The 23,375-nt window shown below is 35.3% G+C and overlaps 1 long non-coding RNA gene across 7 annotated transcripts in view; it reads left to right on the top strand.

Annotated features, from left to right (window-relative positions):
• The window catches only part of LOC107612127, a 23,473-nt gene continuing 9,512 nt past the window's right edge, over window positions 9,415-23,375 (top strand). Inside the window, exons 1-4 of one of the 7 annotated variants that reach the window (XR_002352656.1) lie at window positions 9,415-9,955; window positions 10,044-10,146; window positions 10,242-10,442; window positions 13,344-13,552. This is a non-coding gene — a long non-coding RNA (uncharacterized LOC107612127). Of the gene's footprint in view, window positions 9,956-10,043; window positions 10,147-10,241; window positions 10,443-13,279; window positions 13,553-23,375 lie in introns of those variants that run through there. The other 6 variants (XR_002352655.1, XR_002352652.1, XR_002352653.1 and 3 more) reach the window with 6 other exon arrangements.

Below are 23,375 nucleotides of genomic sequence, written 5' to 3' on the forward strand. Positions count from 1 at the left end.
GAAGCCCCGGACGTTAGCTTTCCAACGGAACTGGAACCACATCGTTTGGACCTATGTAGCTAAAGTTATATCCGTTTGAGTGCAGAGAGGTCAGGCTGGACAGCTTAGCAATTTCTCCAACTTCTTGCATTCCTTCCACTTTTGCATGCTTTCTTCCCATCCTCCAAGCCATTCCTGCCCTATAATCTCTGAAATCACTTAACACACATATCAAGGCATCTTATGGTAATAAGAGAGGATTAATATTAGCAATTATAAGTCCAAAGAAGCATGTTTTCAATCAAAGCACAAAATTAGGAAGGTAAATGTAAAATCATGCAAATAGTATGAATAAGTGGGTAAAGAGTAGATAAAAACCACTCAATTGAGCACAAGATAAACCATAAAATAGTGGTTTATCAAGGACACCTTCTGATCAATTGCTTGTATCTTTCCCATGCTTCATAGAGGGATTCACCTTCCTTCTGTCTGAAGGTTTGGACTTCCACTCTGAGCTTGCTCATCTTTTGAGGTGGAAAGAATTTGGCCAAGAAAGCATTGTCCAACTTTTTCCAAGAGTTCAGGCTTTCTTTAGGTTGTGAGTCCAACCATATCCTAGCTCTGTCTCTTACAGCAAAGGGGAAAAGCATAAGTCTGTGGACCTCGGGATTAACTCCATTGGTCTTAACAGTGTTATAGATTTGCAAGAATTCAGCTAAGAACTGATGAGGATTTTCCAATGAAAGTCCACGAAACTTGCAATTCTGCTACATTAGAGAAACTAATTGAGGCTTAAGCTTAAAGTTGTTCGCTCCAATTACAGGAATTGAGATGCTTCTTCCATAGAAGTCAGAAGTTGGTGCAGTAAAGTCACCAAGCATCTTCCTTGCATCTCCACCATTGTTGTTGGGTTCGGCTGCCATGTCTTCTTCTTTTTCGAAATTTTCTGTAAGGTCCTCTCCATAGGGAGAAGGTTCGAATTATGAGTGGAAGAGAAGTGTTAGTAAATAAATAAAATAAATAGAAAGAGATGAGAGAGAAAGTATTCGAATATTAATTAAAAGAAAATAAAAATATTTTTTTATTTTAATTATAAGTTAGAATTCAAAATTTAAGAAAGGAAATAAAATGAAATTAGAATTTAAAACAATTAGTTAATTAAAAAGAATTTTGAAAAAGTGGTTAGTGATTTTCGAAAATTAGAAGTGGAAAAGTAGTTAGGTGGTTTTGAAAAAGATAAAAAATAGTAAACTTTTTAAAATTAAAACAAACAAGTCAAGTGGTTAATGGAAAAAGATTTGAAAATAATTTTTGAAAAGACGAGAAGTTAGAAAAAGATTTTGGAATTAAATTTTGAAAAAGATATGATTGAAATTTATTTTGAAAAAGATTTGAAAAAGAAATTTAAAAAGATTTGATTTTTAAAATTAAAGATGATGACTTGGCTAACAAGAAACTAAAAGATATGATTCTAGAATCTAAAGATTCAACCTTTCTTAAAAGGAAAGTAACAAACTTGAAATTTTTGAATCAAGACATTAATTGTTAGTAAAGTTTTCGAAAATGTGAAATAAAATTAAGAAAAAGATTTTGAAAAATTTATTTTGAAGAATTTTCGAAAAACATGAAAGAAAAATGAAAAAGATTTGATTTTGAAAAAAATTTGAAAAGATAGAATTTTTAAATTGAAATTTTGGCTTGACTAACAAGAAACAACTAAATTTTAAAAATTTTTGACTAAGTCAACCCAAAATTTTGAAATTTATAAGTAAAATAAGGGAAAGATGTTATTTTTGAATTTTTTGAATTAATGAAGAAAGAGAAAAATAACAAAATGACACAAAACATAAGAATTTAAGATCAAAACAAATAATGCAAGCAAGAACACTTTGAATGTCACGATGAACACCAAGAACACTTTGAAGATCATGATGAAAATCAAAAACATATTTTTGAAAATTTTTTAAGAAAAGAAAGACATGCAAGACGCCAAACTTAGAAATTTTTAATGTTTAGACACTATGAATTCGAAAATGCATATGAAAAACAACAAAAAACACAAAATAAGAAAAGTTAAAGATCAAACAAGGAAAATCATCAAGAACAACTTGAAGATCAAAGAAGAACACAATGCATGAATTTTTGAAAATTTTAAGAAAATTAAAAAATGCAATTGACACCAAACTTAAAATTTGACACAAGACTCAAACAAGAAACACAAATTTTTTTTTTATGATTTTATTAAATTTTTTTGTATATTTTTTTTCGAAAATAAAAATAAAAAGCTTAAAAATAAAATAAAATTACCCAATCTAAGCAACAAGATGAATCGTCAGTTGTTCAAACTTGAACAATCCCCGGCAACGGTGCAAAAAACTTGGTGCACGAAATTGTGATCACACTTTTCACAACTCCGCACAACTAACCAGCAAGTGCACTGGGTCGTCCAAGTAATACCTTACGTGAGTAAGGGTCAATCCCATGGAGATTGTCGGCTTGAAGCAAGCTATGGTCATCATGTAAATCTTAGTCAGGCGGATTCAAATGGTTATGAGGTTTTGATAATTAAAAGATAAATAAAACATAAAATAAAATAAACATACTTATGTAATTCATTGGTGGGAGTTTCAGATAAGCGTTTGGAGATTCTTTGTTGCTTCTGAACCTCTGCTTTCCTATTATCTTCATCTAATCATGCGTGCTCCCTTCCATGTAAAGCTGTATGATCCTCTCGGATGAAAAATACCAGGTACGATTTCTGCACGGCTAATCAATTGTCGGATTTCTCATCTCGGATGAAAAATCCCAGGTACAGCTACCGCACAGCTAATCATCTGTCGGTTCTCACTAGCGTTGGAATAGGATCTCTCTATCCTTTTGCACACTGTCACTACACTAACATTTGCGAGTTTGAAGCTCGTCACAGTCATCCCTTCCCAGATCCTACTCGGAATACCACAGACAAGGTTTAGACTTTCCGGATCTCAGGAATGCTGCCAATTGGTTCTAGCCTATACCACGAAGATCCTAATCTCACGGACTCAGTCTATGGATCAAAGACCCAAGAAACTATACTCCGGCTGTCGTCCGATGACTACATTGAATATCATGTAGACCGCTTGTGGTTGTCAGGCACGCGGATCTTGGCTAAGTGAGTAACGAAGATAGTGGGTGATTGTCACGGGTCACCCCTTCATTCTGACATAATTGAATTAAGTACGAGAGTATATCTTGGAGAAGAAGTAAGCATGAATTGAAAGAGAAACAATAGTACTTGCATTAATTCATGAAGAACAGCAGAGCTCCGCGCCTTAATCTATGAGGTGTAGAAACTCCACCGTTGGAAAATACATAAGAGAAAAAGGTCTAGGCATGGCTGAATGGCCAGCCTCCCAATGTGAAAAATGGCATAAGATGATAAAAGTCTTCGAATACAATAGGAAAGACTAGTATTTATACTAAACTAGTTACTAAGGATTACATAAATTAAGTAACTAAATGCAGATAGTGCAGAAATTCACTTCCGGGGCCCACTTGGTGTGTGCTTGGGCTGAGCATTGAGCTTTACACGTGCATAGGCCTTTTCTAGAGTTAAACGCCATCTTGGATGCCAGATTGGGCATTTAACTCCAGTTCTGGTGCCAGTTCCGGCGTTTTACGCCAGAAAAGGGTCTCTGGCTGATGTTTAAATGCCTGTTTGGGCCATCAAATCTCGGGCAAAGTATGAACTATTATACGTTGCTGGAAAGCACAAGATGTCTACTTTCCATCGCAATTAAGAGTGGGCCAATTGGGCTTCTGTAGATCCAGAAATTCCACTTTGAGTCCAGGAAGGTCAGAATCCAACAGCATTTCCAGTCTTTTCTCAGCCTCTGAATCAGACTTTTGCTCAGGTCCCTCAATTTCAGCCAGAAAATACCTAAAATTATAGAAAAATACACAAACTCATAGTAAAGTCCAGAAATGTGATTTTTTGCATAAAAACTAATAAAATTATAATAAAAAGTAACTAGAACATACTAAAATCTACCTAAAAATAATGCCAAAAAGCGTATAAATTATCCGCTCATCACAACACCAAACTTAAATTGTTGCTTGTCCCCAAGCAACTTAAAACAAAATAGGATAAAAAGAAGAGAAAATACAATAAATTTCAAAATATCGATGAAGCTTAGTTCCAATTAGATGAGCGGGACTAGTAGCTTTTTGCTTCTGAACAGTTTTGGCATCTCACTTTATCCTTTGAAGTTCAGAATGATTGGCATCCATAGGAACTCAAAATTCAGATAGTGTTATTGATTCTCCTAGTTTAGTATATTGATTCTTGAACACAGCTACTTTATGAGTCTTGGCCGTGACCCTAAGTATTTTGTTTTCTAGTATTACCACCGGATACATAAATGCCACGGACACATAACTGGGTGAACCTTTTCAGATTGTGACTCAGCTTTACTAGAGTCCCCAGTTAGAAGTGCCTAGAGTTCTTAAGCACACTCTTTTTGCTTTGGATCACGACTTTAACCACTCAGTCTCAAGCTTTTCACTTGGACCTTCATGACACAAGCACATGGTTAGGGACAGCTTGATTTAGCTGCTTAGGCCAGGATTTTATTCCTTTGGGCCCTCCTATCCATTAATGCTCAAAGCCTTGGATACCTTTTTTACCCTTGCCTTTTGGTTTAAAGAGCTATTGGTTTTTTCTGCTTGCTTTTTCTTTTTCTTTCCTTTTCTTTATTTTTTGCCATTATTTTTTTTCGCAAGCTTTGTGTTTTTCACTGCTTTTTCTTACTTCAAGAATTAATTTTATGATTTTTTTAGATTATCAATAACATTTCTCTTTTTTCATTATTCTTTCAAGAGCCAACAATTTTAACATTCATAAACTTCACTATCAAAAATATGCACTGTTCAATCATTCATTCAGAAAACAAAAAGTATTGCCACCACATCAAAATAATTAAACTATTTTCAAGATAAAATTCGAAATTCATGTACTTCTTTTTCTTTTTCAGAAAACATTTTTCATTTAAGAAAGGTGAAAGATTCATGGAACATTCATAGCTTTAAGACATAGACACTAAACACTAATGATCATGTAATAAAGACACAAACATAGACAAAACATAAAGCATAGAAACGAAAAACAGAAAAATAAGAACAAGAAAATTAAAGAACGGGTCCACCTTAGTGACGGCGACTAGTTCTTCCTCTTGAACATCCTATGGAGTGCTTGAGCTCCTCAATATCTCTTCCTTGCCTTTGTTGCTCTTCCCTCATGGCTCTTTGGTCCTCTCTAATTTCATGGAGGATAATAGAGTGCTCTTGGTGCTCCATCCCTAGTTGCTCCAAGTTGGAACTCAAATCTCTTAAAGAGGTGTTGAGTTGCTCCCAATAGCTTTGTGGAGGAAAGTGTATCCCTTGAGGCATCTCAGGGATTTCTTGATGAGGAATTTCCTCATGCTCTTGTGGAGGTCCATGAGCGGGCTCTCTTGTTTGCACCATCCTCTTTCTAGTGATGGGCTTTTGAGATGAATCTCTCCATCTCCCATGACTTGGAGTTAGAAGCAACTGCCTTTCCTTTCCTCTTCCTAGAGGTTCCTCCGGCCTTAGGTGCCATTAATGGTTATGGAAAAACAAAAAGCAAAGCTTTTTTTCCACACCAAACTTAAAAGCTTTTGCTCGTCCTCGAGCAAAATAAGATAGAAGGGAGTAGAAGAAGAATGATGCAATTAATTTTGAAAACTTATTACTGTATACAAGAAAAATTAAAAAGAGTTGAAAATAATTTGAAAAGATATGTAAGTTTTGAAATCGTTTTGGAAGGAATTGAAAAGAATTGAAAAAGATTTAAAAAGAATTGAAAAGATTATTAATTTTTGAAAATAGAAATTGAAAGATGAACGTTTAAAATATGTTTGATGCAAAAAATTATGAATTAAAACATGAAAAATTAAAAAAAATCGAATTGGAAACAAAATTACCTCCCTTGTGTCATCCTGGCGTTAAACGCCCATAATGCTATCCATTCTGGCGTTTAACGCCCACTTGACTACCTCTTTGGGTGTTTAACGCCTAGCCAGATACTCTAGCTGGCATTAAACGCTAGGAATCCTTCTTTACTGGGCATTTTTTTGAACGCCCAGAATGATGCCATTTCTGGCGTTAAATGCCCATTCTGCTATCCTTACTGGCATTTTAACACCAGTAAGCCTATCCTCTAGGGTGTGCTATTTTTGATGCTGTTTTTGATTCTGCTTTAATTCTGCAGCTGTTTTTGTGACTCCACATGATCATCAACCTAAAGAAAACATAACATGGCAATGGAAAACAAATTTCTATATAAAAAAATAAATATAATTAAATAACATTGGATTGCCTCCCAATAAGCGCTTCATAAATGTCAATAGCTTGACAGTGAGCTCTTAGAGAGCTTCACAGACATTCAGAGCATGATGGTGGCCTCCCAACACCAAACTTAGAGTTTGAATGTGGGGGCTCTACTTGACTCTGTATTGAGAGAAGCTTTTCATGCTTCCTCTCCATGGTTACAGAAGAAGATCCTTGAGCCTTAAACACAAGGTAGTCCTCATTCAATTGAAGGAATAACTCTCCTCTGTCCACATCAATCACAGCCCTTGCTGTGGCTAGGAAGGGTCTTCCAAGGATAATGGATTCATCCTCATCCTTTCCAGTGTCTAGGATTATGAAGTCAGCAGGGATGTAAAGTCCTTCAACCTTCACTAAGACATCCCCTACAAGTCCATAAGCCTGTTTCATTGATTTGTCTACCATCTATAGTGAGATTCTTGCAGCTTATACCTCAAAGATTCCTAGTTTTTCTATTACAGAGAGTGGCATGAGGTTTATACCTAACCCTAGGTCACACAGAGCCTTCTCAATGTTCATGGTGCCTATAGTACAAGGTATTAAGAACCTTCTGGGATCCGATTTCTTCTGAGGTAATTTCTATTGAACCAAGGCATTCAGTTCATTGATGAGCAATGGAGATTCATCCTCCCAAGTCTCATTACCAAATAGCTTGGTATTTAGCTTCATGATTGCTCCTAGATGCCGAGCAACTTGCTCTTCAACAATATCTTCATCCTCTTCAGAGGAAGAATGCTCATCAGAGCTCATGAATGGCAACAGTAAGTTCAGTGGAATCTCTATGGTCTCTGTATGTGCCTCAGATTCCTTTGGTTCCTCATTAGGGGACTCCTTAGTGGTCAGTGGACGTCCATTGAGGTCTTCCTGACTGGAAAGTACTGCCTCTTTGGATATATTGATGGCCTTCTACTCTCTCTTTGGATTCTCTTCTGCATTGCTTGGGAGAGTACTATGAGGGACTTCAGTAACTCTTTTACTCAGCTGACCCACTTGTGCCTCCAAATTTCTGATGGAGGACCTTGTTTCAATTATGAAACTGAGAGTGGTCTTAGATAGATCAGAGACTATAGTTGCTAAGTCAGAGAGGCTCTGCTTAGAATTCTCTGTCTGTTGCTGATAAGATGATGGAAAAGGCTTTCTATTGCCAAACCTATTTCTCCCATCATTATTATTATTGAAGCCTTGTTGAGGCTTCTGTTGATCCTTCCATGAGAAATTTGGATGATTTCTCTATGAAAGATTATAGGTATTTTCATGGGATTCTCCCATGTAATTCACCTCTTCCATTGCAGGATTCTCAGGGTCTTAAGCTTCTCCTTCAGAGGAAGCTTCTTTAGTACTGCCAGATGCAACTTGCATTCTAGTCAGATTCTGAGAAATCATATTAACTTGCTGAGTCAATATTTTACTCTGAGCCAATATGGCATTTAGAGTATCAATCTCAAGAACTCCTTTCTTCTGAGTCATCCCATTATTCACAGGAATTATTTCAGAAGTATACATGAACTGGTTATTTGCAACTATTTTAATGAGTTCCTGGGCTTCTCTAGGTGTTTTCTTCAGATGAAGAGATCCACCAGTAGAGTGGTCCAATGACATCTTGGACAATTCAGACAGACCATCATAGAATATACATAACATGCTCAATTCTGAAGGCATGTCAGAAGGACACCTTCTGATCAATTGCTTGTATCTTTCCCAAGCTTCGTAGAGGGATTCACCTTCCTTTTGTCTGAAGGTTTGGACTTCCACTCTAAGCTTGCTCATCTTTTGAGGTGGAAAGAATTTGGCCAAGAAAGCATTGACCAACTTTTCCCAAGAGTTCAGGCTTTCTTTAGGTTTTGAGTCCAACCATATCCTAGCTCTGTTTCTTACAGCAAAGGGAAAAAGCATAAGTCTGTAGACCTCGGGATCAACCCCATTGGTCTTAACAGTATCACAGATCTGCAAGAATTCAGCTAAAAACTGATGAGGATCTTCTTGTGGAAGTCCATAAAACTTGTGATTCTGCTGCATTAGAGAAACTAATTGAGGCTTAAGCTCAAAGTTGTTTGCTCCAATGGCAGGAAATGAGATGCTTCTTCCATAGAAGTTGGAAGTTAGTGCAGTAAAGTCACCAAGCATCTTTCTTGCATCTCTAGCATTGTTGTTGGGTTCGGCTGTCATGTCTGCTTCTTTTTCAAAATTTTCTGTAAGGTCCTCTCCGGAGTGTTGTGCTTTAGCTTCTCTTAGCTTCCTCTTCAGAGTCTTTTCAGGTTTAGAATTAGCTTCAACAAGAATGACCTTATCCTTGTTCCTGCTAATATAAAAAAGAAGAAAATAAAGAGAGAATGGGAATCCTCTATGTCACAGTATAGAGATTCCTTTATGTGAGTATAAAAATAGAAGAATAGAAGAATGAGAAGAGAGAGGAGATGAGTAATTCGAATAGAGAGAAGAGAGAGGGGTTTGAATTATGAGTAGAAGAGAAGTGTTAGTAATTAAATAAGATAAATAGAAAGAGATGAGAGAGAAAGTATTCGAATTTTTTTTAAGTAAAATAAAAGAAAAATATTTTTGTTTTTATTTTAATTATTTAGTTAGTGTTTGAAAATATTAAAAGAAATAAAATAAAATTAGAATTTAAAACAATTAGTTAATTAAAAAGAATTTTAAAAAAGTGGTTAGTGATTTTCGAAAATTAGAAGTGGAAAAGTAGTTAGGTGGTTTTGAAAAAGATAAGAAATAGTAAACTTTTTAAAATTAAAACAAACAAGTCAAGTAGTTAGTTGAAAAAGATTTGAAAATAAATTTTGAAAAGATAAGAAGTTAGAAAAAGATTTTGAAATTAAAATTTTAAGAAAGATATAATTGAAATTTATTTTGAAAAAGAATTGAAAAAGAAATTAAAAAGATTTGATTTTTAAAATTAAAGTTTTATAAAATTTATGTTACCTGAATATATTTTTTCTAGTCTTATGTTTCTTATTTTATACGTACCGTTATTATCTAATACGTATAATCCCTAACCAAACACAAATGCACACGCACACTGCCACTAACCTTTTTCCCAAGTGATCCACTTTCTTTCATTCCTTACCATTCATTTACACTCAACAATTCACCACACATTTTCAATAGTATAACGCAGAGAGGGAGAAAAGGGGGAGACGAGAGACTGAGAAATAGGGGAAGAGGGAGTAAGAGAGCACGAGATGCAGAGGGAAGAGGGGAAGCGGGGAGCAGCGTCGGTGGGTGTCACTACCACCGTTACTGCTGTTGCTATCGATCAGAAGAGGGAGGGAGGCTGTCGCACTTCTAGCCGCCGCTGTTGAAGCTCTCCTCACCACTGTCAACGTCGGTTAGGGCAGAGGAGAAGAGGAAGAATAACGGAGAAGAAAGACTGACGGGGAGGCTAATACGGTGGCTGTTGATTTGGAGCTACTACAAGAACGGCAGTTCCTGCTTCTAATCCCTGTCCTTTTGATTTTTTTTTGGAGCTGCCGTGCATGGAGCTTGTCATCAGAGAAAGCAAGCTGCCGCCACCAACTCTCAATTAAGCTAGGATCCTTCTCCTTGTTCTGATTCCAATTTCCCCATTTTTGAAATCGTAACACTCTCACCCTTACTCTGATTATACCGTGTTTCTCTTCCATGTGCTTGTTTTAATCATGGTTGCCTATATCTTTGTTGCTCAGCCCTTTTTTGGCTCCTATTTCCTGCTACAATTAGGTCGAGTATTGAAGCTGGTGCTGCCATGGGACGGTTGAAGCCATTACTGATTCTGATTTTGTTATCTGGGTACTGGTCTTATCTTCTCCTTAGGGTTGATCCATTTATACGTTTTGTTTTGTCACTACTGTGGTTGCCATGTTCTGGTTTTAATTCTATTTTAGTTCTTTCTTTGTCTTGAATCCCTAGAGCTAAAATTGCTTTTGATTCCTCTCCAATTTGAATCCTCTATTTTACTACAATCATGGTCAATGCTGCGAAGGCTAATATTGTTGCTGTTCCGGTTGCGTGAGAGTTACCACTGCTGCCCTGAAACTAAAAGAGAAGAGAGTTGTTACATTAAAGTATGCGATTGCGACATCGAGGTAGGGGGTTTAAAACGATTTCAATTTAAGAATGCCTACAAGGTTTATTGAATAACTGTAAATAGATTTAATAGCTGTGAGTAATTGATTGATTATGTGAATATTGAATTGTGGTTGAAATTGTGATTGGAATGGTTGAGATTGTGATTTGGAATTGTTGGTTAGTGATATTGATTGATTATGTGGATTGGGAATTGTTTGATGACTAATTGTTGAGAATTTCTGAATTTTAATGGGTTATGTTGGATTTGTTGCCATTGAGCTGTTATTTGGTATATTGTAATGTTAATAAACTTGGTTGGTGGTTGATTTGGAATTAGTTTTGAGGGGTATTGAAGGGTTGGATTTTGAATACAAAATGGTTTGCTGAAAATCCGGTTCTCTTGAAATTAAACGACAACTTTGAAAGTGAATCAATGGCTTTATAGTGACTGAAATGATGAGAATTTAAATGTTAAGTAAATTATATTAAGTGTGATTGTTGAGATTCAATTTTGAAGGTTTCGTATTAACTGGAACATTAGTTATGATTTTTCAAAGTTAAATCGTGGATCTGATTTTCTGCACTATTTTAAATGAAATTAGAAATTTTAAAAATCTATAACTAATTCTATGATGATCGGATTTGTGTGGGACTAATTCTGGATTAAGCTTGGGAATATAGGGAGTTGTACTGGTGAATTTGAGACTTTTTCATCAAGTTTATGATTTATGGTAAATTTTTGAATTATGGATGTCAAATCTGGTTTTTTCTGCAGAATGTTTAACACAGCAGCAACTTGTTTCTTCTAATGGAAATTTTTCACTTTGAATTTTGAAATGGAACTAATTTTAAATAAAACTTTATTCCTATTATTTTAATTCCGTAAAATTTCAGAACAATTGGACTTGTAGTTTTAAAGATATGAATTTTTGAAAGATGATGCATTATGCAGAAAATGCCAGATTCTGTTTTCCTAAATTAGTAACTTTGGGAGTTTATAACTTTTGATCCTGGATAGACATTGAGATGCAACCAATTGGAGGTGAAAATTAAGTATTTTTAGCGTATGTGATTTAAATTTCAGGGTTTTCTATGTTTTAATAAGTGAGTTATGGGACTAGGAAGAGGTTGTGTTCAATGATTTGTAAAACAGAATTCTGCAGAGAATTATCTAACTTCGAAGCTATGTTACTTCTTCATTAAAAATGTTATGACCCTGGAACGAATTGAGAAAGAAATTTGGATGAGTTATGTTTAACCACATTAATTTTGAAGGTAGTAGAATTTAATTTGGATTTTATATAAAATTTCGAATGTTGTATGCTGCTGCTGTCTTCTGGTTTTAAAACACTACAGAGCAGTCACGGTTTTACTTATATTTCCGAAGCTAGAGTCAGCAAAAAATTGTGATTTTTGTTTTAATAGAAAGCTTAATCCGAGACGGTCACATGGATATAAAGTTTGCGTGATTCCGATTTCATTGGATATTTTAAAAACAAAATGGAAATCAAGCTGCCAAGTTGTGTCGGTAATTATTTTGGATATGAAATTTAAGAAATAGATTTTCTATACTATTATCAAATATTTTTGAGAATATATTTTTATGGCAATTGCTGAAAGAGGCTGATGAAATGTTGAGAAAGAAGGAACCCGTAAGGGTGGCTAAGTTTTATTTTTAAAGGAGATTATGTCGAAATTTTTATAAAAGTATAAGAACTTAATCAAAATCAATATTTAAGGCTTATTTAATGATAATAACTTCAATGATTCTTTTAAGAAAATATTATTTGGTATACGAGATTGTTGGCAAGGGCGTGGGTCTTGTCCCGCTTGCGTATTTGTAATTATGAAAGAAAAAGGAAAGAGTAAAGTACTTACTGTATGATTATATGTTGCTTGAGGCAACCCAAGAGATATTTGTTTATTTGTTTGTTGTTTGAAGCAACCCAAGAGATGTTTGTTTGTTGCTTGAGGCAACCTAAGAGATATTGTTTGCTTATTTGTTGCTTAAATGCAACCCAAGAGATATTATTTATTTGCTTGTTGCTTAATGCAACCCAAGAGATGTTTGTTTATTTATCTATTGCCCTGAGGCAACCCAAGAGTAATTTTCCGTTCCCAAGAGTATATTTCCTGCGAGTAGAAAGCAGAGGCTGTCTCAATAGAGCTGCTAATAATTATATGTGCATTTATTTGAACAGAAAATCGTATTCGGGAAATCATGAACTCGTGACCGGATAAATATCGGGAATGCAGGTGCTAACCGACACATTAGCTCATGGCCTACACTAGGACTAGACATTCATCATATGCATCTATGTGACATTGTTTGGGTGTGTATATTGTAATTGGTTTGCCTAAGTGAATAATTCTGTTTAATTGCTAATTGCTATACTTGATGTAATTGCTCTTGATTATGTTTGAACCTCATTACCTGTGTTTGTAACTGATTGTTTGGATTGTGGTGATTGGATGTTGATTGAGTTGTTTGGGCCTGAGGCCATGACTGGTGCGTTTGAGGTCTAGTTTTGTATAAAGTATCTAACTGGTTTAGCATAGACTTAATGAACCTATGCTTGGAGCAGGATGATCATTTATACCACGTAGGTAACTTCTTTTACGTTATGGTCTAGTAAAGTATGAAAAATCAAACTGGTTCAGCATAGACTTAATGAACGTATGCTTGGAACAGGTTGGTCATTCATACAGTCTAGGAAAACTTTTAAGAGTTTTATGAAGAAAATGTGGGTCTAGGATTTTGAATAATTAACTAATGCTTTTAAAGAAGGTTAATTTTCTTTTAGATGTCTCTGAATGAAATTAACTATTTGCGCTTTATTCTATACTTTTGCAGCATTCTCGACCTCTACTGAGAACATGTGGTTGGGTTCTCACCCCCAAATTTTCCACCCTTTCAGTGACACAGGTTTGAAGATGCAATATGAAGCTGCAAGCGATTAGTAGGCTTTCTTTATGGTTTTAATGCATTCATAGAGTCCCCTCGCTCTTGTCCTTTGAGGTTTTATTTTAACAGAGGGGTAGGTGTTGTATTTGGGTTTATATGACTTCTTATGTATACGAATTACTTTTAATAATACTTATGTGATTGTTATTATTATTTGCAATATTTATCCTTGATACATGTCCTTAATAAATAAAAACAGAATTTTCTGGCATTTTCTTAAAACTGAAATGCGATCTCAATACAAAGGCTCGATAATTAAGTAGTTAATACTAGAAAAGGTTACGTAATGTTCTTTCTAGTAGAAATACCCTGACTTAAGCAAGGTATTTTGCTGGAAGGGATGGTACAATATGGTATCAGAGCAGTCCTTCCTGTAGAGCCTTGGGAGTGGACTGACTATGCTTCATTGCATACTCTGAATGTCTGTCATGCTTTTTAACTTGTTCTGATAACAAGAGTTTATGTTTTATATGCATGACTGTCTAGTGATTAACGCTATTAGTTTACCATTGCATACCTCATGGTATCAAGTTTGGCCAACTTAATACTAATGATTTATGTATATGAAACACTAATGGGTTATCATAGATGAAATAGAAGTGATAGATTAACACGAATCACAAGGTTTTGGGGACGTTAGAAACTAAATTCTAGAGATTAGTTCCGTTTCGACGTATGCTCTTTATTCGTGCTTAGTGTTATCTCTTCCTCTACTAATTGTATTGGAATTTCTAGTTTCTGATCTTTTTCTTGTTAATCTTGTATTATCATTCGTTCATGTCCTTGCTTGACTCTGTATCTGGTTGTTACTTGAATCTTTTGAAACATTTATCCTTACCTTACAAACTCTATGTTCCTTGCTCTAAATTCGGAATTATTTCGGTGCAACATATCATCTCTTGTAATTTCCTTCTTCAGTACTTGTTTCAGATTCCCTTCGGAAAAAAAAAATTCAATTTAAATCTTTTCTTACTTGATTGTATCCACAACCCTTGCTTAGATTTTGATGGGATTGTTTTTAATTCAGCCTAGACTTTCTTACATAAACTCTGAAGCTTCTTTATGTAGTTTAATCTTGTTTATCTGTGATATACCACTTATCTTTTATTGATTTATAGAAAATTTTATTTCAGAATTTATTCTTTAAATAGAAGCTCATTTTCTGCCAACTTTACTATAATTCTATAGCTATGTACTTAAGTATCCTCCAAGATTTTTTTAAAGAAAATATTTTGCCCTTAACATCAAACACGCTTTAATTTACAAAACCATGCATGATTTGTTTTGATTTAAAAATTAAATCGATATAACATATTATTTATACTAAGTTTAGTACTTTGAAAAATGTTAGATTTATATATATTCTTTTGAAAAAGATAAACTAATTCCTTCTATTTCAAATTGAAGTTGTTTAAAATTGTTGTACTATTTTCCCTAATAACATTCATATTGAAACTGTTCGATTCATAATTTCTTCCTAAGCCTTGAATTAATTCCCTTTATGCTCCATTTCATTGCTTATATATATCCTTGTTTGTTGACGATCTCATGTATTCCTTCAAAACCTTGCGAAATACCATCTTGTGCAATTGCAAACTTGAGTATTCTTCCAATTTCTCGCATAAACCTTTCATGCCGTTTGTCTTTCTCTTCTCATATTTCGTATTCCTTATATACGCTAGTTCTTAGGGACGCAATTTTTGTGCAGAGAAAGTGAGTCTGGTAAGTGTACGAAGTTATAAGGAGTCATGAAGTTTTAAGGCGACGAGAGGAAGTGATCATGCTTTGTTAAGAGTTCTGAACGAACATTGTGCCTATTTAATTTTAGATTTTGAAATTTGGTTTGCATCACCTAATATATTTTCTTCTATGTTTATGTGATATGATTTTCTTGGTATCTTTAAAATATTCAAAAGGGGATGTGCATATAAATCTTTTCTTCATCTTATATCAATTTTCGAGGGCGAAAATTTTTGTAAGTTAGATAGAATGTAACATCCCGCGTTTTTGAAAATCTAAAATAAATTGTGATTTTATCTTATTAAGTTTAAACTTTATAACTTTAGAAATTATTTTATTAGAAATAATTAAATAGATTCGGAGATAATTTCATTTTAAATCAAATAAGATTCTTAAGTAATTTATTATAATTAAATATTTTGTATAATGTTAGTAATTGAAAAATAAAACAGAATCATACAATTTAATTTAAGTAACTTATATAATGAAAAAGTTATGACTTATTTTATTAAATTGAGTTCTTAGAGATTAATTTATTAGGAATGATTAAATTGATTTTGATAAATACTTTAATTTTAAGTCAATTAGTATTTATGTACAATCTTGATTATAACTAGTTATTTTATATAAATTGAAATTAAAGTTATGATAGAAAAATAATAAAAGGTTATATAATTTAATATAAGTAATTGATATTTTGAGTTTAACCGTATTTTATAAAATGTGATTAGTATGCTTATTTTGTAATTTAAATTAGAAATAATTATTTGAGCTCGTTAATAGATTGATAGATAAAATCTTATGTGTTTTGAAAGTAATTTTTATAGTATTATATTTGAATCTTAAATTGTTATTCTATCTCAAATATTTTATAAAATTTATGTTACTTGAATATATTTTTCCTAGTCTTATGTTTCTTATTTTATACGTACCGTTATTATCTAATACGTATATTCCCTAACCAAACACAAACACACACGCACACTGCCACTAACCCTTTCCCCAAGTGATCCACTTTCTTTCATTCCTTACCATTCATTTACACTCAACAATTCACCACACATTTTCAATAGTATAACGCAGAGAGGGAGAAAAGGGGGAGACAAGAGACTGAGAAACAGGGGAAGAGGGAGTAAGAGAGCACGAGATGCAGAGGGAAGAGGGGAAGCGGGGAGCAGCGCCAGTGGGTGTCACTGCCACCGTCGCTGCTGTTGCTATCGAATAGAAGAGGGAGGGAGGCTGTCGCACTTCTAGCCGCCGCTGTTGAAGCTCTCCTCACCACTGTCAACGTCGGTTAGGGCAGAGGAGAAGAGAAAGAATAACGGAGAAGAGAGACTGACGGGGAGGGTAATACGGTTGTTGTTGATTTGGAGCTGCTACAAGAACGGCGGTTCCTGCTTCTAATCCCTGTCCTTTTGATTTTTTTTGGAGCTGCCGTGGATGGAGCTTGTCATTAGAGAAAGCAAGCTACCGCCACCAACTCTCAATTAAGCTAGGATCCTTCTCCTTGTTCTGATTCCAATTTCCCCATTTTTGAAACCGTAACACTCTCACCCTTACTCTGATTATACCGTGTTTCTCTTCCATGTGCTTGTTTTAATCATGGTTGCCTATATCTTTGTTGCTCAGCCCCTTTTTGGCTCCTATTTCCTGCTACAATTAGGTCGAGTATTGAAGCTGGTGCTGCCATGGGACAGTTGAAGCCATTACTGATTCTGATTTTGTTATCTGGGTACTGGTCTTATCTTCTCCTTAGGGTTGATCCAGTTATACGTTTTGTTTTGTCACTGCTGTGGTTGCCATGTTCTGGTTTTAATTCTATTTTAGTTCTTGCTTTGTCTTGAATCCCTAGAGCTGAAATTGCTTTTGATTCCTCTCCAATTTGAATCCTCTATTTTACTGCAATCATGGTCAGTGCTGCGAAGGCTAATATTGTTGCTGTTCCGGTTGCGTAAGAGTTACCGCTACTACCCTGAAACTAAAAGAGAAGAGAGTTGTTACGTTAAAGTATGCGATTGCAACATCGAGGTAGGGGGTTTAAAACGATTTCAATTTAAGAATGCCTACAAGGTTTATTGAATAACTGCAAATAGATTTAATAGCTGTGAGTAATTGATTGATTATGTGAATATTGAATTGTGGTTGAAATTGTGATTGGAATGGTTGAGATTGTGATTTGGAATTGTTGGTTAGTGATATTGATTGATTATGTGGAATGGGAATTGTTTGATGACTAATTGTTGAGAATTTCTGAATTTTAATGGGTTATGTTGGATTTGTTGCCATTGAGCTGTTATTTGGTATATTGTAATGTTAATAAACTTGGTTGGTGGTTGATTTGGAATTGGTTTTGAGGGGTATTGAAGGGTTGGATTTTGAATACAAAATGGTTTGCTGAAAATCAGGTTCTCTTGAAATTAAACGGCAACTTTGAAAGTGAATCAGTGGCTCTATAGTGACTGAAATGATGAGAATTTACATGTTAAGTAAATTATATTAAGTGTGATTGTTGAGATTCAATTTTGAAGGTTTCGTATTAACTGGAACATTAGTTATGATTTTTCAAAGTTAAATCGTGGATCTGATTTTCTGCACTATTTTAAATGAAATTATATACTTTAAAAATCTATAACTAATTCTATGATGATCGAATTTGCGTGGGACTAAGTCTGGATTAAGCTTGGGAATATAGGGAGTTGGAGTGGTGAATTTGAGACTTTTTCATCAAGTTTATGATTTATGGTAAATTTTTGAATTATGGATGTCAAATCTGGTTTTTTCTGCAGAACGTTTAACACAGCAGCAACTTGTTTCTTGTAAGACCCAGAACTTTTGAAAAGTCTTATTATGATCAAGTCTCAAATCATATAGTTATTTATAGCCTTATTTTCAGAGATTATTTTATTGAACTTGAGATAAGTTATGATTATTATCCAATTTTATAATTATTGGATTATTTTCTATATTTAAAGTATAAGGTTGATAGTTATGAGATAATAAGGATTTTATATGATTTAGATTAGATAAGTAATATTTTAAATATTATTACTGCTATTTTGGAAAATGAAGAAATTAATTATATTACTTCTAATTATTTGATATGGGCATTTTATTGAAAATAAATTGTAAAATTGATGAGCAAATAGTATTTTTTTATATATAATTAGTGTTGGATTTAAATTGAGTTTCAATTATTATATTTTCCCCAATTTCATTTGAAATTACTATAAAGCCCCTAACCCTAATTTTGCTAAACCCATTCCCTTCCATCCTCCCTCCACGCTGCGTAGCCCAACCCCTTTCCTCACTGCCTTTGCTGCGCAGCAGCAACAACAACAACACACGCAGTTTCCTTTGTTCTCTAAGAAAGAAAGAAACAAAGAGAAAGAGAGATCTGAGGGGAAGTAGAGGAGACCGGAAAAGAAAGGGGGAAGGAGGCCACGTTGCTGCCGCTGCTACCAATCCGCGCCGCCAGGGTCGTCCCGTCCATGGAGCCATGAGTCGCGCCGTGTCACTGAGAGGAGAAGGGGAACTCACCGCGTCGCTGTCACCTATAAGTCGCACTGTTGCCCGTGCCGCCGCTAGTCCACCATGGAGCCAACGTCGAGCTCGCGGGTGAGGGGGAGACACAGCGCCGCCGACTTCGCCAGTATTTCACCGTCGAATCCTCCTTGCCGCCGCCGTTCAAATCATGATTCGGAGAGGGAAGAGATGCGAGCCATGGCCGGAGGAGAGAAGACGCCGTGTCTGGAAGCCGCCGTCATCCTCGCCACAGGGTCAGCCGCTGTCATGTATGGCAGAGCCAGAAAGAGAGAGTTCAGGAGTAGAGCAGGCGAGAGAGATCTACGACTAAGCTGGGAGTCCAACCACCGCGTCCAGCCGCCGTTTGTGTCGCCGGCGCTGCCTCCGCTGGAGTTGCCACCATCAGAAAGGGGTTTCGACCGCCGCAAGTGTCACTGCCGGAAAAAGGGAGCTGCGTCTCTGTGTTTCTGACCGCTGGGAATGGTTCTGTGACTTCCGGGAGCACCGCTGGAGCCTTTGGCTACTTTTGCCATCGCCGAAAAATTCTATCGGTAAGGACTTTAAGTTGGTTCTCCTTTCCGTTGAGTTTCTGGGAACCTCATTGTCACTGCACATGGTTCAGGTCACTGCTACTGCTTGAGGTAGCTCTCGGGCTGTTGCCAAACCGGTTCGAAGACCGCCGCTGTTTCGGTTCAGCCGTTTCTTCTTCGGTTCGGTAAGCGTTTCGATTTGAAAGCCTTTTCGTTACTGTTCTGTAATCTCACGCCGAGGTTTGTGGCATTAATCGCTATAAGATTGAGTTTCGGGTGTTGTATGTTGCGATTAGAGTTGCTAAGACTGTTGAGAAAACAAGTGGAGCCGGGTTGTTGGTTGCCGCCAATTCGGGTTGAGGCGGAAAGGACTCTGTGATGCGTTTGGGCTATGGTTTTGCGTTGAGGTAGGGGCGCTTTCCGAAAACTATAGCTTATTGTTGGAATTATTACATACAGATACTGATATGAGATATTGTGTATTTGGTGATTGTATCTGCCTTATGTGTTATTTGATTGACTCGAGTGATTATGGATGTTGGTTTGGTTGAATTGTTGTGCGGCTTTGTGAAATGTAATGTTTTGAAGTTGATTCTTTAAAAGATTTAAAATCTGAGTTTAATCCGTTGAGGATTGGTTTGAATTGAGTCAATTATTTTGATGATGTGAAAAATAGAATACACTCTTGAATTCAGCTTGGCTTGCTTTAAATGATCTGGTTTTTGATAAATGATTGTTACTGAACCGTTTCTTTAAAGCTTTGGAAATGAGTTTATTCGACTGATAACGATTTGATGTTTGAAACAGTTTTCTTGAAATATGGAATTGAGATGACTGTTGGATTTGGCTTGCCTTGAACTGATTTTGGAATTTGGGCTGTTCGAAAAGGATTGTGAAATGGTTTTGTTGGGACCCGAACCGGGTAGCAAAGTCCAAGTTTTAGGGGAGATGCTGCCGGAATTTCTATAAAATCCGAGTCTTTATTAAAATATTGTTTGGAAAAATGATGAGTTAAAGACTTCTACTATTTTATTTGAATTATCAAGAAAAGGATGGTTAATGCTTTTGAAATGAATTATTAACCTATGTGAATAATTGCTAATTGTCCTACTTGCAATAAATGTTTGTTTGTGCTTGCATCTTCCTATTTGTGTTTGCTACTGGGACTCTGTTGGACTGTGGTGATTGGTTGATGGTTGGATTGTTTGGGCCTAGAGCTGTGGTTGAAATGAGATGAACCGATGGTTGATTTCGGTTTTGTGTTTCTAGTTCGGAATAAAATATAGATGAACTGATGGTTGATTTCGGTTTTGTGTTTTTGGTTTGGAATAAAATATGAAAGGCTGTTTTGGTTCAGCATAAATAAACCGTTTTGAAAGGCTTTTGAGTTTTTGAGAATTGAACGGTTCTTCTTTCAGAAAAGATTTTCAGACTTTACTTTTACTGTAAACCGTTGTTTTTGAAAAGGAGGTATAAGACGGTTATTAATCACTGGTACGGTTTATCTTCACGTATCCTATTACAGTAATTCCCAAAAACCCTCTACTGAGAACCCTTTCGAGGATGATGTTCTCACCCCCTACATTTTTTCCCTTTCAGGATATGGCGCAGAAGTTATGAAGAGTTCATTTAGTTGTTGTTGATATGCTCTGTATTGCTTTAGTATATTTTTGTTCCCTCGCCTTTATCTTGATACATTCTGTAAGAGGGATAGGAATTGTATTGGTTAATGCTTGTAATATGATATATATATCTATGTATATATATGGATGTATCCTTTATGAGATTTTGTAAGTTGTATGGTATCTATGGATGTATGTTATCGAATGAAAGTATTTTGGGAGTGGTATTGCGGTCTAAAGTTTTGAACAGGCTCATATTTTAGTATTAAATATTATAAGTGTCCTCGTAATGTCCGAGCTATCAGAGTTGCGCAGCCGGAAGCGTGAGCTTTGTTAGTTAGGGTGTTACATTATGGTATCAGAGCAGTCCTTCCTGTAGAGCCTGAGGAATGGACCGACTATGCTTCAGTTGCATACTCTGAGCGTTTGTCATGTATTAGGTCTTGTCGAATGACGAGAATTAGAGCTTTATGCATATGACGGTCTATTGATTAATGCTGTTAGTCTTGCATTGCATAATTCTTGGTATTAAGTTTGGCCGGCTTAATACTAGTGAATTATGTATATGAGAGTACTAATGAGTTATCATAGATGATATACGAGTTTTGAGTAAAGCGAATCGCGGGTTTTGGGAACATTGGAAATTATTTCTCGAGGCTATTCAGTTGTGTGTCTTGAATTCTGTTCGAGTCGACCTGTTCCTTCATGTCCTAACTTGAAGTTTTTGTTTGTTAGTCCTTTTGAAAAGTAGTTTGATTTTTCAACTCTATTCCTCTATCGATATACATCCTTGTTTGACCTTAAGTGCATATGCTGGTTTAAGATCCTTGTTGCATCTATCTTCCTCTGTTTGAGTTCCTCTTGATTCAGGTATTCTTTGATATAGTTTTGAACTTGTCTTAACGCGCTGTGTCTTTTAACTCCGGGTTCTGAGTCCATTCTTTGAGAAATTGTTGATTCAGTTTTTCTCTTACTTGACAGTAATCACAGCCAATTTTGAGATTTTATAAATTGCGGTTGATTAGATATATACTTTTCTATATATGAAACTTTGAGATTACTTATACAGTTTAACAACTATTTCTTTCTAGTACCTCGCCTGTACTTTTACTGGTTTACGGAATTGCACTTACTTTAAAAGTAAATTGACTTTCTAGTAATTTTACTATAGTTCTAATGTGCATTTTCAATTAATTATGTATTTTGAGTATTTTTCAAAATTCTGGAAAGAAAGGGGATTTCTTGCTTTTATCCCGGTTGAGTTTCGTTTGATAAACTCTACTTAATTCATTTTGATTTGAGTTTGATTTAGCATACTACATGGTTTATGCCATTGTTGTTCTTTTGAAAATGTTGGACTCACAGCTTTATTCTTATGAATGGACTCGTTCCTTCTTAAGCTTTTCACCTCGATGAATGTCATACGTGATTTTATTTTTAACTAATCTTTTACACCTTGTGAACATTACCATTGATCTTGGTTTTTCTTCTCTGGTGAATCTCATTCTTATATGAGTCAGTTTGATTCGTTTCAAATTAGTGCTTCGTTTAATCTTTCATTATCTCTACAAGAGTTTCTAGTCAAAGATTTATCCTTGAGAAATTACTAATGATTGAGTTGTCTTTTCCTATGACTTTCTTTTGGATCAATTGGAGGCTTGTTGGATGTCTCACGACTAGTGGATCTTGTTTAAACTACTTTAATTTAAGATCTTTTCTTGTATGGCTTGACTCCTTTTCAAGTACATCCTAATCTTCTTGATTATCGTTGTGAGATGGTGATTTCAAGTATACTTTTGGAGTCTTGTTTTGATTTTTATAAAGCAGATTGAACTCTCTTTGAAGAAGTTCCAAATCGAACTTATTTTTCAGTTGCTTGGTTATAATCGAAATCATTGTTCAATTTTTGACGAAATTGTTTTAAAGTTGACTTGCGCTATTTTAAATGAGGTTTTGAAAAGTTTTCTTGTTTAATGGAAATCGGTTCGTTTGTAACGCACCACTTGTTTCCTTTACCAATTTACACGCAAACTTTTACCTCGGATTTTCTCTTCCAAGTAGAGTTTAACTTTCTCTTTCGTCCTTGCTAAGACTTTCATACACGCTTGTTTGAATATGGACTTTGGGAGTTTCTGAACAAGCATTTGATTTCTCTCCTGAGTTTTGTGAATTACTTTTGGTTAAGATTGTGCACTTAACTAATTTCAAAAATATTTGATGAAAATATTTTAGCTCTTAGCCAAGCCGGTGTGCATCTTGTTCTTAAAACTCTACATGATCTATTTCAACATGAAATCGTATTGAAGTGAAGCCACGTTTATTCTTTTACTGCTCTCTTGAAGAATGTTTGTTGCTCAACTTTTCTTTTAGACTGCGAAGTGGTTTTTCCGCAAGTTTCGGGTCCTTTATGAACAATGTATTCGGAAGTGCTTTTAATCGTGCTCGAGTTCTGTGAGCTTTGTCTTGGGTTTGAAATATTCTCTTCTGTAAACTGATGACAAGTCATCCTAGCCCATTTTAGCTAGTCTTTTTCTTTAGTTTTCATTAGAATTATGCACTTTCTTGAGCTAC

The sequence above is a fragment of the Arachis ipaensis genome, chromosome B08 (assembly GCF_000816755.2).
Source record: "Arachis ipaensis cultivar K30076 chromosome B08, Araip1.1, whole genome shotgun sequence".
NCBI classification, from domain to species: Eukaryota; Viridiplantae; Streptophyta; class Magnoliopsida; order Fabales; family Fabaceae; genus Arachis; species Arachis ipaensis.